This window comes from Planococcus citri, chromosome 5 (assembly GCF_950023065.1).
Source record: "Planococcus citri chromosome 5, ihPlaCitr1.1, whole genome shotgun sequence".
Classification (NCBI taxonomy): domain Eukaryota; kingdom Metazoa; phylum Arthropoda; class Insecta; order Hemiptera; family Pseudococcidae; genus Planococcus; species Planococcus citri.
This window is the reverse complement of record NC_088681.1, coordinates 58,101,162-58,119,367: the sequence shown is the minus strand read 5'-3', so window position 1 is coordinate 58,119,367 and position 18,206 is coordinate 58,101,162. Positions and strand designations below refer to the sequence as shown.

General features: G+C 32.6%; 1 protein-coding gene and 2 long non-coding RNA genes across 4 annotated transcripts in view; 2 read left to right on the top strand and 1 right to left on the bottom strand.

Moving 5' to 3' along the window:
* The window catches only part of LOC135846580 (uncharacterized), a 241,931-nt gene that overhangs the window by 165,491 nt on the left and 58,234 nt on the right, over window positions 1–18,206 (bottom strand). The gene's annotated exons all lie outside the window — the stretch shown is intronic.
* LOC135847964 (uncharacterized) lies at window positions 529–1,803 on the top strand. Its single transcript, XR_010559284.1, has 2 exons — window positions 529–1,012; window positions 1,477–1,803. It is a non-coding gene; the product is annotated as an uncharacterized LOC135847964 (long non-coding RNA).
* Window positions 7,047–10,855, top strand: LOC135847883 (uncharacterized). Its single transcript, XR_010559259.1, has 2 exons — window positions 7,047–9,370; window positions 10,659–10,855. It is a non-coding gene; the product is annotated as an uncharacterized LOC135847883 (long non-coding RNA).

Below are 18,206 nucleotides of genomic sequence, written 5' to 3'. Positions count from 1 at the left end.
AATGTTTGATTAAGTGTAATTTTATCACTTTACAGGGAGCAAAAATATTTATAGATGATTTTTTTGTCTTTCGGATTTTTTTTTCAACAGTTTTGATTCCTTGAAAATTCTCATTTGGGAAGTTTGAAAAAACTATAGATAGGTACCTACTTAAATGAGGAATAAAGTGAACTTTAAAATTTTTAATCATCAACTTGGTTCAGTATGAAACGTTATTACTTTCATTCAAAATTGCCAACGAATTTTTCTAACCTTACTTTCGATCAGAATTTTCCCAATTATTGAAATTTCAAGTTCAGTAATTTTAAGGATATTAACGCCACAAGTTGGAGACAATCATAAATACAATGTTCACTCCGATTATTTAGCAACAGTCTCGAAATTTCAAACTTAGCTATGTAGGTATTATCTATCTAAATGCTTAACTTCTGAAACATTTCCTGAAATTTCTCGAATGCAAGGCTTCCATCTTACCCCCCCCCCCCCCCCCCGGTGGTTATATTTCTGTCTTCAAAATACATCATAACGATTAACCTTAACCCTTCCCTTAAAAAAAGCTCCTTTACTATATGATAAAGACTTTCTAAACATGTACATACCTAGAAATCGTAAAATTTATCTTGTAAAAAACATGGTATGTGCGTTGTTCTCGCAGGAAATTCAAAATCATTGATAACCAAACACGCTTCCTATAAAAACAGCTTCAACCGTTCAAAAAATTCATTTCAGTGCGAAATTTCACGCAGTCAAGTAGTGAGTACGTTTTTGACCGAAACGAACGGCTAAATTTCAAAAATGAAATCTTTCTCGTTGATTTCCGTTTTACTTTCCATCTTCGCATTTTTCAAAACCGTTACGGCCGGACCTTTTCTTGGACTCGTAGTATGCGGATTGCTGACCGGTGTTTTCTTCCTGTTGCTGGTCCTTTTGCCACCACTGACTACGTTCTTGGCTATTGCACTTCTCCCCTTGCTCATATTCCTCTGTATTCTCGGTTATGTACTGTAATTAGGTAAGCATTTAAAGAGTAGCACGGTAGCAAAGTTGAAGGAAATACTTTTCAGTCAAAAAAATTAACAACTTTGGATATTGTTATGGATCTACTTAGGTTGTTTCGTCAAGTTTTTAAAAATGTCCCATAATTCGAGATTTTCAAAAAAATTATTTTAAATTTCAAATAAAGGCTTTTGTTTGAAACCTAGAAATTAAATTTTTTTAAAATGATAAATCCACCCTTAGACATATCGTACCTTTAAGGAAATAATGTTTTGTCTAAAAAAATATCATTTTATTTTACCCAAAACGAATCAATTCATTAACAATTTTTAAATCAAATCAATTGCATTAAAACCTGTTTTTTTTTCTTTTTTTGATAAACCATCAAGTATTACCTACCAACTTACCTACTCCAGAGGTTCAATAAATAGCTACGTATCAATTTTTTACTCATAGCATGTTTTTTTTTTCAATTTACAGATTCAACCCAATTTCTTGAACTCAATAACAACAACAATGAAAAAAGCCCGGCCATGGTTAATTTGTAGCTTCCGATTTCTTCCGTTTTTCAATCGATTTTAATTTTATAATGGTGGTGGTGGTGGTGGTGATGGTGATTTTCAAAAACTGTACACACGAATTTAGAAATTTCTTACGTCGCATACGCTTTTAAATACGAAGTTATTTCATGACATTTTGGTAATAAAATTTTTCGCGCCAAGAACTTTGTTCTTTTGTAACTCGTCATTAAGTTTTAGCACAATTGTATCTACATTGAAATATAATACACGTAATTTAAATGGGGAATCCGTCATTCGCCCAAGTTATTTATTCTACACAACAAAATAAGTATCATGAATAGGTAGCATTTTTAGATTGACTTACCCTAGTTTAGAAAAATTGAAGTAAGAAATAATGTGTGAATATAAGATTTCAATTCATAAATGATACTTATTCCTATTCTCATGATATTCAACAAACATTTTTTTTATTTATCCATTGGCAAAATAAAACTCATCTGGGCCAGGAGTGAAAGTACTGAAAAATAAATCCAAGTAAGCAGCTATAAGTGGGTATTTATTTTTAAAAACTGAAACAAACGTAGGTATGTATTTCCCCAAGAGTTTAAACTTTTTGTAATCGTGAAAAGAAAAATCACGTGTTAATGGAATGATTTGACTTTTTGTCAGTTTTAAACTTCCCATAAAATATCAATAAAACTTCGAGTTATCGAGAACACGAGCAAAAGTTCTATACCAGGAATCATCAATACCTATCTATCCTTGGTACATGGTCAGGTTTTACGACAAAAAAGATAGCAACTTACGTTGTAGAAAATTTCACTCAACACCCATTGACGACAAACTTTTTCCAGCTAGAAACGAAATATTAAATAAGTACCTACACAACATGGGTACATGCGACTAGTAAAATAAGTAGGTACTTGAAAAATTCTACAGAATACGAGAATTTTTGCTCACATTTTCAAAGAATTAGTAAAAACAAGACGTATCAAATGCAAATTTTAAATTCATCTGGATTCAATATTCTGAACAGTAAAATATGAAGAAAAAAAACCAACTGCATAATTAAAAATCAGCCCTAGATGTTTTATATCCCAAAAAGTGCCTATATCTGCCTAAGTATAAGTAGATAAGTAAATGGACTTTTTAAAAGAAAGTTAAATTGACGATGTTATACATAATTCTGGAAGCCGTCGTTTCTGGTCACATTTTTTTTTTTCGATTACCTAGGTATGTCTTTAGACATCAGACAAGATTCTGATATCTACTGACATGGAAAATGTGTGCCGATTATTTATTGGAGAGCACAGTTCTCAAAAAGTTAACCATGATTCCAAAAATTACAAATATTTGAATGAATTTGGGAAAATCCTCAAAAAAATCTTGAAATGATTAGCTACATCTCGAATGATGATTTAAAAACCACGAATAAGTAGGTAGGTAGGTAAATAAGTAAGTGAAGCATTGCACGATCAACTTCCCAATTTTGAAACTGGGAATCAGAAAAGGAATTCATTTGATTTTGCACCAACATGTAAAACATAAAAATACGAGTAGGTAAAGAAAAATAATTTTTTAGAACTAACAAGGGGACCTTCTTGAGGTGTCACAGTCCGATTTAAACGGGACCGCGATTTTTGGAAAGAGCATAGTCTAAAACCCCCAAAACCAAATTTTCAGGTGTCCGAGTTCATTTTTCGATTTGTGTCGAATTTTTGAAAATTCAAAATTAACTGTTTTTGGCGATTTATGCTTTTTTTTTAAAGTACGTACTTGATTAGTAAAAATGGTCAAAATAAGTGACAAAACTAAAATTAATTACCCAAATCAAAATTTTACCATTTCCAGCCATTCTGGAGCCTCCAGCACGAATCTTCAATTTCTCCAGAATTTTGACTTTGGTCCAGAAGGCGTGAATATGAAGTTGGGCAGCTAAAAATCGAGTTGTATATTACACTCGACTCGTTTAACGAGTTTATCTACATTTGAACCGATTTTGAGAGACACTTCAAGGTGATTTTTGAGGTGTCACTCTCGCTCCAAAACGGCTGGAAATGGTAGAATTTGCGCTCCGGGGGTTAGTTCTTAAAGAAATACAGCGATTCGCACAAATTTCAAAAATTTGCTCACAAACGGTTATCATTTGATTTTTTGGATTTTTAATTTTGAAAAAAGCTGGTCAAAAAACTACTCTAGAGGTGTCACTCCCGAAATTGGATCAAATGTAGATGAACTCGTTAAACAGGTCGAGTATAATACACTCGCGACTCGATTTTTAGCTGTCCAACTCCATATTCACGACTTCTGGAGAAAATTCAAACTTCTGGAGAAATTGAAAAATCGTGCTGGAGGCTCTAGAATGGCTGGAAATTGTGAAATTTGGATTTGGGAGGCTAGTTTTGGACAAAATACAGCGATTCGAGTGAATTTCAAAAATTTTCACACAAACGAGAAACTTTTGATTTTTTGGATGTTTTAATTTTGAATAAAGCTGGTCAAAAAACCACTATTGAGGTGTCATTCTCAAAATCGGCTCAAATGAGGATAAACTCGTTAAACAGGTCCAGTGTAATATACAACTCGATTTTTAGCTGCCCAACTTCATATTCACGCCTTCTGGAGCAAATTCAAAATTCTGGAGAAATTGAAATATCGCGCTGAAGGCTCCAGAATGGCTGGAAATGGTGAAATTTGGATTTGGGTAATTAATTTATTAGTCTTGGAACGTATTTTGATTATTTTTACTGATCAAGTACGTACTTTTAAAAAAGAGCATAAATCGCCAAAAACAGTTAATTTTGAATTTTCAAAAATTCGCCAAAAATGGAAAAATGAACTTGGACAGCTGAAAATTTGGTTTTGGGGGTTTTAGACTATGCTCTCTGTCCAAAAATCGCGGTCCCGTTCAAATCGGAGCGTGGCTCCTCAAGAAGCTCCCTTGTAAGGTATACAGTATAAGTAGACACGTAACGTGTCAATACTAGATAATCAAAAAGACTTATTGGTACCTCAACTGCTACCTACTTGAAAAAATTGATCAATATCAACCTTTTTTTGTTCAACCTTCAATTTTTTTAAACACCTCCGCACCAAAAAAAGGTCATGTTTTTCGTGATATTTAACTTTATCTATTTTCCACCAAAATATGTTTTTGGATATGCGGAGGTGTAGGTATTGAAAAGTTTTCTACAGAGATAAATTTTTATTTTGTGAAGTAATTTTTTGCACGAAAAAAAAGGGCGTCGGTCCTCACGACAATCATTTTTACGTTGTGATGAAGTTCCACGCCAGATAAAGCCCGACAATAAAGTATTTGTTCACGCCGAAATAATTCCATACATGAGGGAACATTATTAGTTCGATTAGTGTATTGCGAAAAACTTTGTGTTTTTTTTTTCAAAAAATTAACGCTTTTATATCAGGAATTATTAAAGAGCTCTTTCTTTTGCTGAATGCTGAAATATCAAAAGTCTCGCTTTTTGCCACAAATTGCTAAAATTATCACTTTGTTGCCTTTTTTTTTTTTTTTTTTTTTTTAATTAAAAAGTCCCAAAATAGTTTAAACTTCTTGGAAAAATTGCGAATAAATATCACTTCCAAAAAAGTTCTGCATTTTTACGCATAGCATACTTAGTAATCATACAAGTTTCCATCAAGTTCCACGTTTGGATTTTAATTTTAAAAAATGAATATTACGAGCTCCGTATATAAAAACTGGTTTGTGTTCAGAGAGGCTAAACACAAATATGACCGTGGTTCTTCATCTTATAAGCCCCCAGTACCCCTCCTTTGGCAATTGATGGTCAAAAAAGTGATATTTATTCGAAATTTTCCCAAGAAATTTGGACTGTTTTGCGACGTTTTGATTCAGAAGGGGAAAAAAACAAAAAATTGAAAGATTTCAAACAAATTTTTCAAACGTGATTTTAAAAACATTACGAAAAAAAAATTTCGGTTGATTTCGACCTAATTCGGCAAAGGCCATAATTTTGAGTTGAAAATCACTCAAAAAAATGTTTAGCTCCGAAGGTGTCCCTGAAGTAAAGATGTGCACTTTTCAGAAAAGTAATTTTGGTGAAATGAAAAGTGTAAATTTCACTGAAAAGTGAGAAAAGTTCCGAAAAGAGCAAAAAGTTCTAGTAAAAAGTTCTGAAAAGTGTAAAAAAATGTTGAAATTTGAAAAGCGTGAAAATTTCTGAAAAGTGTGAAAAGTAAATTGCGCAACAACGTCTCATGTTAAAGCTCTCAGTAAAACCTTTGAATTATTTTTTCGCCTACTTACTTGATCAAATAGTGGTATTTTTGAGTCATTTAAGAGCCTCCAACAGATTTTTTGGATTTTTCAATGTGTATGAAAAAAATGTCGTGAAAAATATTAAAATGCAGCTCAGCACCCATAAGCCGGTTTTTGCAGAGTTTGTGACCATTTTGATCGATTTCTACTATGTACTTCTTAAAGTATTGGGGAAAGCTTGAGTAGGGATTTTCGCTATTTTAACATTTTTTCATAATAACTTATGGTATTTTACCATTTCGGGATACGAGCACCATGTAAAAAATTATCATCGGCCAACTTTTTCAAAATTTCAGCTATAAGCTTTATTATGTACCTTCATAAAATTAGTCAATTACGAAGATATGAGAAAGTATAAAAACCGCAATTTTTCATTTCTTAACTCAGTGTTGAAATACTAGGTACTTTCATTTGGTGACTCTTATTTCGCAAAAAAGAAAAAACCATCAAAATGCGTGTTTTAGAATTTTTAACTTGTTTTTTCGTATCCTTATGCAGCATTTTCTCTCGTGCAGCTACTGGTCCTGAACTAGGCTTCGTTTTGATCGGATTGTGTACCGCGTTGTTCTTCGTTTTATTGACTTTACTTCCACCAATAACCACCTTCTTGGCGTTCGCTTTGTTACCTTTGTTGATATTTTTGTGTATCCTCAGTCTCGTTTTGTAGAGTAAGTATCACTGCTAATCGAATAGATATACCTAATTTAAGTTGGCCGAAATCACTAAAACATAGTATAGGTAATTTCATAGTTTCACTCAAACTGAACAAAATTTCTTGAAAAGTCAGAGACATTTCATCTATTTAATTCATTAGGTAGGTATGCAGAATTGCTCAATTAAATGATGAAAATTTCCATGCCCTGTTAGTCTCTATTCCCTTCACATTTTCATAAGACTCGTGCGATTCCTCAAAATTGGAAAAAAAATTACGATTGACCTTCATTACAAAAAATCTATTTTCAAGTAATTTTTTTCTAAGAGCTATGCAATTGAGAATGGAAAAAAATGTTAAGCTTCTGGTCAACTTTTGAAATAGCGGAAAAGAAATACATTTCTATGAAGACAATGAACTAATATGGTTACTCAATAAAAAAAAAAAAAATGTTGGTATAAAGCTAGGAAAGATATTTCAAAAAAGGGACAAGTCGAAGCCACATACTGTGTGACAATAATTTTTAAATTTGAACTGTGAGCTTCCTATGGACTTATTACAATGGTCATTTGCATGAAATTTTATTAAATTCATTTTCAAAAACATGATATGTGACAGACAAGTCGAAGGACAATAAGGGTATAAAATCGAATGTACGTATGCCTACGTAATACGTCAAATAAAAGAAGCACTAAAAATCTCAGAACCAAATGTGAAATGTATGAAGGGCGATGCTTACATGGGCCAAAAAAAAAGTTCTCGATAAACCTTTCGAGAAATTTGCCATTTTCTGAGAATGAGGTACCCACCCATCCTGTTGAGCTATAGTTCTTCCACAAACTCAAAATACGTAATAGGTAACGTTCATATGTACAGCTTTTATCACCATTAGATAAGCACCTAGGGTACATTTGATCTAGGTACATGCAAGCACCTCGTAAAAAATTATCATCGGTTAATTTTTAAAACAATTCTACGTATAAGGTTTATACGTTCATAAAAATTATAGTCAATCTCCAAGATACGAGAAAGTATAAAAACAGAAATTTTTCATTTTTCAATTCATTGTTGAAATACTACTTTCATTTGGTGACTTTCTGGCTTATTTGCAAAAAAGAAAAAAATCAAAATGCGTGTTTTAGGATTATTAGTTTGTTTTTTGGTGTCCTTATGCAGCATTTTCTCTCATGCAGCTGCTGGTAAAGTTCTAGGCTTCCTTTTGATCGGGTTGTTAACCGCGTTGTTCTTCGTTTTATTATTTTTACTTCCACCTCTTACTACCTTCTTGGCGTTCGCTTTGTTACCTTTGTTGCTATTTTTGTGTTTCCTCAGTCTCGTTTTGTAGAGTAAGTAGCACTGCTAATTGAATAGATATTAATTTATTGAAATTTAAGTTACCCGAATTCACTAAAACATAATACATATTATAATTTCACATTTTTACTCAAACTGAACAAATTTTCATAAAAATTCGAAGATAATTTTCATTTATTTAATTCATTATGCAAAGTTGTTCAAATGTTCACCCGTAAAGTCTTTTAAGAAAAAAAAAGAAAAAAAAAGAAAGAACTTGTGCAATAAAGTTGAGCTTTTCAAATTTTTGTTGAAAATATCCCTAAATCAGAGCCTCAGAAAGAAACCAATTGTATTTTAATGATGAAAATTTTCAAGCCCTACAATTTCTATTCCCTTTAAGTAGGTATCTTTTCGTAATACTCGTGCGTTTTCCCAAAATTGGGGGAAAAAGTTACACTATTGATTTTCATTACAAAAAATCAGTTTTCGGACTTATTTGAAAAATATAAAAAGTAACAAAAATAGTCTAAAATGCTTCAAACGGAAGAACGTGAGTAATTTTTTTTTTATCGAAACTATGCAATTGAGAATTTAAAAAATTTCAATCATTTCAAAAAATAAGCTTATTGAAAAGTTTTACAGATAATTCTAAGTATTTAGAACGATCGTTTGTGTCAACTTTTGAAATAGCGGAAAAGAAATACATTTCTATGAAGATAGTGAACTAATGTGGGCAATCGATTAAAGAAATGTTGGATTAAAAAGCTGGGAAAGATTAAGTATTTTCAAAAAGGGGACAATTCGAAGCCACAAACTGTGTGTCAATTATTATAAATGTAAGCTGTGAGCTCCCTATGGACTTTTCACATGGTATATGACGGACAAGTCGAAGGTCAATTAGGGTATAAAATCGAATGTACACCAAATAGAAGGGGTACTAAAAATCTAAATACCAAATGTGAAATGTGTGAAGGGTAAGAGCGATCCATACGTTGACCAAAAAAAAAGTTTGCGATAAATCCTTCGAGAAATTTGCGATTTATTTGAACTCGAATTTTGCCATTTTCTGAAATACTTACGTTGGTAGCGTACATAGGTATTATGTACAGCATTTATCACCATTAGATATGTGTGTAGGTATGTACCTACTACCTACCTAGGTTACATTTGATCTAGCTACATACAAGTACATACCTCGTAAAAAATTATCACCGGATAACTTTTTAAACAATTCTAGGTATAAGGTTTATACTTTCTTAAAATCAGTTAGGTAATCACAAAGATAAGAGAACGTATAAAAACTGAAATTTTTCATTTCTTAACTCAGTGTTGAAATACTACGTTTCATTTGGCGACTTTCTGGCTTATTTGCAAAAAAGAAAAAAATCAAAATGCGTGTTTTAGGATTATTAGTTTGTTTTTTGGTGTCCTTATGCAGCATTTTCTCTCATGCAGCTGCTGGTAAAGTTCTAGGCTTCCTTTTGATCGGGTTGTTAACCGCGTTGTTCTTCGTTTTATTATTTTTACTTCCACCTCTTACTACCTTCTTGGCGTTCGCTTTGTTACCTTTGTTGCTATTTTTGTGTTTCCTCAGTCTCGTTTTGTAGAGTAAGTAGCACTGCTAATTGAATAGATATTAATTTATTGAAATTTAAGTTACCCGAATTCACTAAAACATAATACATATTATAATTTCACATTTTTACTCAAACTGAACAAATTTTCATAAAAATTCGGAGATAATTTTCATTTATTTTCGGTTCATTATGTAAAGTTGCTCACCCGTAAACTTTTTCAAGAAAAAAGAAAAAAACAAACAACTTGTGCAATAAAGTTGAGCTTTTCAAATTTTTGTAGGAAATATCCGTACTTAAATCTGAGTATCAGAAAGAGATAAATGTAATTCTATTTAGAACGAGCTTTTGTGTCAACTTTTAAAATAGTGGAAAAGAAATACCTACATTTTTATGAAGACAGTGAACTAATGTGGGCAATCGATTAAAAAAATGTTGGATTAAAAAACTAGGAAAGATTAAGTATTTGAGCCTTTCACATTTTTGTGAAAAATATCTCTAAATCAGAGCCACAAAAAGAAGCCAACTGCATTTTAGTGATGAAAATTTTCATGCCCTGCCATTTCTATTCCCTTTACTTTTTTCATAAGACTCGTGCGTTTCCCCCAAAATTGGGAAAAAATTACGATTGATTTTCATTACCAAAAATCATTTTTGAACTAAACTGGAAAAAAAATTTTACCAACTTCGATTTATTGTTGGGTATTTTTTTTCAATTTTTTCCCGCTGTTGAGAGCGAGGTCTACATACAAAAGAACCAAAATGACTCAAGGGAGTGGTAGGAGGTTTATCTTTGAAACGGAAATTATTTCGCAAAATTTCGACTGCATTTGATTCATCTTTTTGCAAGTTGGAGAGCTAAAATTTTTAAAAAATTTCTTTCAAAATAAAGACTAACAACTTCAGGGCGAAGGAGCTAACAATATTGCAACAAAAAAATCATAAGCAAGAATAATTAATAAGAACCACACACCACATTAACTGTAATACTTATATGTACTGTTCGTCTAAACCAACAAGCATGAGCTGAATTTGGTGAATAACGTTTCTGAAAGCCAAGATGAAATAATAAAATACATAATGGTTAACACCTAAAGTGTATTGCTTTCATTTTGATTTTTTTCTAATAATCCTTTCCTCACATCAAACTTTACCTGAGCAGGTTCCTTCAACTTTTTAATCTTTGAATTAGTAACATCGCGCGTCAGCCTACCTATTTCATTCAAAACAATGAAATATGTACATAAAAATGAATTTGTAAATTTTTCGCGTGTAGTAGAATTTCAAGTAATTTTTAATTTAAAAGTATGATTTTTTTACAGATGGCGAACATTGGTCATGAAATTACAGAACTTCCTCGGCGATTTATTCTTAAAGGTGGTGGAAAATGCGGAAAATGGGAACCAAGTGCACATTTCTAATGAATTTAATTTCTTTTCAAATCACTTCAATCTATTTAAATAATTATTACCTAGTTTTATTCTGTAATTGAAACTGCAATAAATCATTTGAGCAAATACTTTTCTTATATCTACATATTTTCTTTTTTCATATCCCATACAAAAACGTGCTTTGAATGTGTGTGTGGAGGGATGTCTGCCATCGTGCTAAATTCAGACAATATTCGGCAAATTTATACTTAGTCACGACTTTTTTGAAACTTGACAAATTTGCGAACGCTTTTGCTCTCTTTTCGCTCAGAGCTCTCTGTTTTTTTTCTTTTTTTATGAAATCAAACTTTTCAAAAATCTATACTTAGGGTACCCATGGAAATTAAAAAAATGTTTAAACCCAAAAAAACACTTCTTACATAAAAAAACATTTGTTTTTCCCTTTCTTGAAACGCGAATTTTGCAAGTTTTTGCCCTCGTTTGGGTCAATAGCCTGTTTGCTTTTCTTTTTCTTAAAATTTTTGGAGCAGAAAAAATGAATTTCTCACAAAAAATTGTTTTCTGCGTGATTTCAAGATACGAATTTTTAAAAGCATTTTACTTGCTTTTTCTTTTCTAAAACAGTTTCCGAAAATTCGAAATGGAAAATAGAAAATTATGTTTAAATCTGAATATTACTACATATACGTACAAATCGGCAAAATTGCCATTTTTACAAATCGATAATTCAAATATAGATCCCTCAGACCCATCTTACAAATTCCCCTCTTTGAAGGAAGAAAAAAAATATTCACCTGCTTGCATGAAATACGTACATCACTCACTCTCGTTCTTTCGAATGACTTTTTTCAAAAAACTTGAAATACGTCATAGGTAACGTACCTTTGTCTCTATATCAACCATGTTCCTCGTAAAAAATTATTATCGAACACCATGACTTAGGTATTACAAAATTCTAGGTAGTTATAGGTACCAAATGTGAAACTAGCCCCCTCCATAGATTGTGAGAAAAAGTAAAAACTGAAAATTTACCTTTCTTGACTCATTGCTGAAACACTACTTTCATTGGGTGACTTATATTTTACAAAAACCAAAAAAGGAAAAAACATCAAATTGCGTGTTTCAGGATTTTTAATGCAATTTTTGTTTCTCCTGCGGCTGCAGATACAAGTAAATCTTTTGGTTCAGGAGCGGACTAGCCTATGATGTTGACTGGCGATCGTCAGGGGCTCCTAGACACCAAGGGGCTCCCGGGGCTCCATGTTTAAACCTCAAAAATATACAATTTTTACTCTCTCTAAATACGAATTTTCGCACAACTTTTGGCCTCGCTTCGCTCGGACTGTCTGCTTTTCTTTCCTTTCAAAATTGAAATTTTTAATTAGGTAGGTATCTGTCTACCAAATATTTAAATTCTAAAATTGTGGAGCCAGACAAGTAGGGCTCGACATAAAAAAAAAACATTACTTTTCATCTCTCAAAATACGAATTTTTGACAGCTTTTGCCCTCATTTCGTTTGGGCTGCTATATATTTTTTCCCAAACTGAACTTTCAAAGGAATACACCTATCGTTCAAATGTTAAAAAATGTTCAAGTTGAAAAAAACATTGTTTTTACTTCTCGAAACCCGAATTTTTCACAGCTTTCGCCCAATCACAACCCACCACCCCACCCTCTCCCTTAAGTTGAAAATTACGCACAGGTCAAAACACGCGTACCTGAGATACTCAATTTCAACAATTTTAGGAACCCGTGGATTGGTTTTGCAATTTATCTCGACCATCACAAAAGTGATAAAATAGTGATTCGAGATCTAGAAAAAGTCCTATGTCGAAGATACACACATTCTGGCAGCTTTATGCCTTTCCAGTTCCATTCTTCAGTGATAAAATGTGAAAAAAGAGCATTTAGGTAGCCCGATCAGAAGAGTGAATTTGCCTTGCTGGGATTTTGATATTAGCTAATGAAAGTTGGTCCTTGGGATTTAAACCTCCAATCAAAATTATTTTCAGATCACCAGTTCACTCCAAAAGGATGATATCTACACTTCTGTTTAAAATTTTCATCTCCCGCAGTTTCTAAACGAATTTTTCAAATCTGCAGGGATGCTACACACTTACTTATTGTAAAGGGTCCTTCACGGAAATTTTTTGGATTATTTTGAACGTACATATTTAAGCTAAATACGCATTTTTAGTTTTTCAATGGCACTTTTGGTAGGTATGGTGATTTTTTTCAGTGATGCAATTGCAATCACAAAAAAATTTATTGTACCTATCTTTTCCAGATGAACAGTACCTAAGTAAAGTACCTACACTTGTATTTTTTGAGGGATTTTTCATATAAGTATGTACTTTCAAGTCAAAGACCTTCAAAAATTCAAAAACCTGAATTTTTCTCAATTTTTTCCACTCAAAATGGTCAACTTTGGTAAAACATGTTCTCTCTCTCTCACTATATTAGCCCATCAAAGACGTCGAATTTCACCATCGACCCGAATTTGGACTAATTTCATCAATTTTTCACATACCTGACTCAAAATCTCAGCTAGAGGCCAATTCAACCTTCTACATTCCGTCAGCGCGCGTGTAGCTTCATAGGACGAGGATTCGACGCTCCGGCATTTTATTACTAGAAAATAGCTGACCACAACACCTCTTGTCACCTAGCCCTATCGTATTCATTCTCCTGAGCTAGTTCTTCCAAAAACTCAAGTACATATGTATGTGCAGGTTTTATCACCATTAGATATCAATACGATGTACCTAGGTTACAAATTTGATCTAGGTACATATACATATAAGTACCTCGTAAAAAATTATCATCCTATAACTTTTTTAAAAATTTCTCATGTATATAAGGTTTATAGTTTATACCTTCATAAAATGAGTCAATTTCTACGATATCAGAAAGTATAAAAACTGGAATTTTTCATTTCTTAACTCATTGTTGAAATACTACCTACTTTCATTTGGTGACTTTTCAGTTTCTGCCCTGTGGGCACGTTTGGCACTTTAGTGCCAGTATTTAACATTGCGTCAAATTGAGACTGGGACGCAATGCCAATTTTTAGTGCCAGTGTCTTGGTGTCAGAGTGCCAGTGTCAGTGCCACTGGCACTGAGAACTGATACATTGCGTCAATGTGAGACTGAGACGCAATGCAAATTTTTGGTGCCAGTGCCAGTGAGGAAAAATTATGAGAAAGTTTTTTATTGCCGATTCTAGCAATTTTTGAAGCAGTGTTGCCCGGGGAGAGAGTCGTTGATAGTAGTTATCTTCATTTTCCTGTTTTCCCGCTTTTTTTCGATGTAATTTTTTTGGCTCCGGCTGGATTCGAACCCTGGTTCCTTGCGTGGCAGTCCGTTGCTTTACCGATTACGCCACCGCGTGAGACTGTTGAAGTGACTGTTAGTTGATTGCTCATTCATTTTGAGCTTGCATCAATGGATTTTTTAGGCACTAGTAATTATTTATTGAAGATTTTTTTTCTCTGAAATTATTACATATATTCTACTGGAGAAATTTTTAAATTTATTCCATTCCAATTTTCAATTTTTTCCTGATAAAAAACACGATTTTTTACAATATTGTTTTTTAAAAAAGGGGTCCCAATTTTTCGTTTTTTTTTCTCAATGAAAATTTTCAAGGGTACAGACCTAAAATTTGAAATATTTTTCAAAAAAAAAGAATTTTTATTAGTTGAAAAAAATATTTTGTGAGATAGAAGCATTCACATGGAGCTTACGAAAAAGTGGCAATAGGTTTCAACGCAAATTTTTCTCTTATACAAAAAAAAAATGAAATAAAAATATTTTTGATAATGCTAATCGAGTTCCATTTTCGAAGTTTTGATTTTTGAATGAAATCAAAATTTGAAACTCATACGCAAATCTAGATTTTCGAAAATATTCGCTCTGGAATGATTCAATACCCAAAATAGAAAACTGAAAACAGTTCTTTGTCATTTTATTATATTTTATGAGCCATATACAGCATCTTACAAGGGAACTCAAAAACCAAATTTTCAGCTGTCCAAGTTCATTTTTCGATTTTTGGCGAATTTTAGAAAATTAAAAATTGACTGTTTTTGGCGATTCATGCTTTTTTCTAAAAAAAATACGTACTTGATCAATAAAAATGGTCAGAATAAGTCCCAAAACTAATATTAATTACCCAAATCCAAATTTCACCATTTCCAACCATTCTGGAGCCTCCAGCGTGATTTTTCAATTTCTCCAGAATTTTGAATTAACTTCAGAAGGCGTGAATATAAAGTTGGGCAGCTAAAAATCGAGTTGTATATAACACTCGACCCGTTTAACGAGTTTGTCCACATTTGAGCCCATTTTGAGAGTGACACCTCAAAAGAAAGTGGCTTTTTGACCACCTTTTTTGAAAATTAAAAGATCCAAAAAATCAAAAAGTGATTGTTTGTGAGGAAATTTTTGAAATTGGCGCGAATCGCTGTATTTTGTCCGTAACTAACCCCCAAATCCAAATTTCACAATTTCCAGCCATTCTGGAGCCTCCAGTGCGTTTTTCAATTTCTCCAGAATTTTGAATATGCTCCAGAAGGCGTCAATATGAAGTTAGGCAGCTAAAAATCGAGTTGTATATTTTACACTCGACCTGTTTAACGAGTTTATCCACATTTGAGCCGATTTTGAGAGTGACACCTCAAAAGTGGTTTTTTGAGGTGTCACTCTCGCTCCAAAACGACTGGAAATGGTAGATTTTGCGCTCCCAGGGTTAGTTCTTGAAGAAATACAGCGATTCGCGTAAATTTCAAAAATTTCTTCACAAACGGTTATTTTTGGATTTTTCAATTTTGAAAAAAGCTGGTCAAAAAGCCACTCTTGAGGTGTCACTCTCAAAATCGGCTCAAATGTGGATAAACTCGTTAAACAGGTCGAGTGTAATATACAACTCGATTTTTAGCTACCTAACTGCATATTCACGCTTTCTGGAGCAAATTCCAAATTCTGGAAAAATTGAAAATCGCGCTGGAGGCGCCAGAATGGCTGGAAATGGTGAAATCTGGATTTTTTTCTCAAAAAAAAATTTCAAGGGTAAGGCTTAAAAATTTTAAATAGCATATTGAAAAAAACGAATTTTTATTTGTTGGAAAAGCGCCTGTTCTTTTTTTGAAAAGAAAATAATTACACATTGAAGAAATTTTAAAACTTGTATTTCTTATTATGTAGGTACTAGTATAAGTATGTTATTTTGGATGGATCGCGAAAAAAATTTGGAAGATTTTGAGAAAATTCAGCGGAGACCTCCATTTTAAGTTGAAATTCACTCAGAAAAACTTTCAGTTTTGGAGGTTCCCCTGAAGGATGGATATTGGTCATCAAAGAGTGAGAATATTCTAAAAATCTTGGGTTTTCTGCTCTGGCCCCTACCCAACCTGTTTTGGAAAAAATTGTCTTGTTCCAAAACATGGAATTTGAGATTCTGAGTCGATCTTTCGGCACACCACTCTCAGTCTTTATTGAACACCCCTTATATATCCGCAGTTTTAGGAATAAGCGTTTCAATGTTTTAACATAAATGAACCTAATTAATGCGAAATGTTTGCGAAGAAACAATTCTCAAAATACAAAAATTTATCCAAAAATAGATTTGAAAATTTCCAATCTCTCAACAGAACTATGAAAGTGCTAATGGATTTTAAGGTTATAATTAAACCACTCTACCAACAAACTTGATTTCAAACTTTTGGTGCATAACAGTTTTTAGAAGTCAATTTTAAATTAAAATTCAATTTTTAAAAAATCTGAAATTTTGTGAATTTTTTTATTTTTAATGTTCAATCAAAGTTTTAAACAAAAAAAAAAGTTTTTGTTATTTAAAACTAAAAAATTGAGACTTCTGTTATTGAAAAATTTCTCCAGTGCCAACATTTTACACTGGAGTGCCAATACCTGATACTTGAGTGTCGTCACCTGACACTCCAGTGTCAAGATCTGACACTGAGTGCCAGTGCCTGACACTCGAGTGCCGACACATGACACTCCAGTGTCAAAATTCGACACCGAGTGCCAATGCCTGACACTCCAGTGCCAAAATGTGACACTTAGTGTCAGATTTTGGCACTTTTTCGCTGGCATTGCGTCCTGAGTGCCAAACGTGCCCACAGGGTGGCTTACGAGTATTTTGCAAAAAAGAAACACCATCAAAATGCGTGTTTCAGGATTTTTAGTTTGTTTTTTAGTATCCTTATGCAGCATTTTCTCTCGTGTAGCTGCTGGTGGATTTCTAGGTTTTGTTTTGATCGGTTTGTTAACCGGAGTGTTCTTCCTTTTATTAATTTTTCTTCCACCTCTTACAACCTTCTTGGCGCTCGCTTTGTTACCTTTGTTGCTATTTTTGTGTTTGCTCGGTTGCGTTTTGTAGAGTAAGTAACACTGCTAATTGAATAGATAGATAGATATAATATGTATAATTGTATAATTAAAATTTCAGTGATTCGTTTAATTCACCTGTCAATTTCTGTAATTCTGAAATAATCTCCACTCAACACCTTCTATTCTATTGTACCTCTCTCAAAACAAAACGTCAATCCTTGAACATTTCAGACCTCAACCCTACAAGTACAATTCCTGACAATATCAAACAGATGGAAAACATTCTTAAATTCATCAAAGAAATAAATCTTTCAAACCAAATCATAGACTAACCCCTCGAAACTGGACGTAAAAAAAATCCTGGCAATTTGTACACGCCCAATATAAAAAAATGTAAAAAAAAAACTTTTGTAGGAAATATCTCAAAATCAGAGCCTCAGAAAGAAACCAACTGCATTTGAATGATGAAAATTTTCATACCCTGTACCTTCTATTCACTTTATTTTCTCATAAAACTCGTACGTTTCCCCAAAAAAAGAAAAAATTCACGATTGATTTTCAATCACCAAAAAATTCATTTTCGGGCTAAACTGGAAAAAAAATGAAAAGCAACAAAAATTGTATAAAAAAAAAGTTTCAGAGAAATAAAGAGGACAAAAACAAAATTGCTTGCATGATGAAACTTTTTGAAATGTGCGATTGTTTTTTTTTTTTTTACAAAGCTGTACCTAGGCATGTTTTTGAAAAATTTGATCCTCCTTCTCGGAGTTGTTGAGTTTCAGGAGAATCGTCTTTATTTTCCATAAATACAAAAAAATTGTTTAAAAGTTTCCAAGTTGAAAAAAAAAACAGGACTCTCAGAGTTGGAAAAAATTAATGGGTAAAAATTAAACAAACCAAAGTCTCTACCAATTTTTTGAAACTTTTCCATTTCTGTATCAGAATTCTTCAACTGAACTTCTTTTCATGTAAAAAGTCTTCCTCGACCCCTCTCTAAATAATAATTGGTCTTTTTTTATGAAGCCCTCAAATTGTGGAAAAAATTAAAAACTTGAAGCGTGTTTTTTTTCTTTTAAAAAATGTTATTTTGATGTACTCGTATTTTGACCAGAATTGGAAAATTTTGA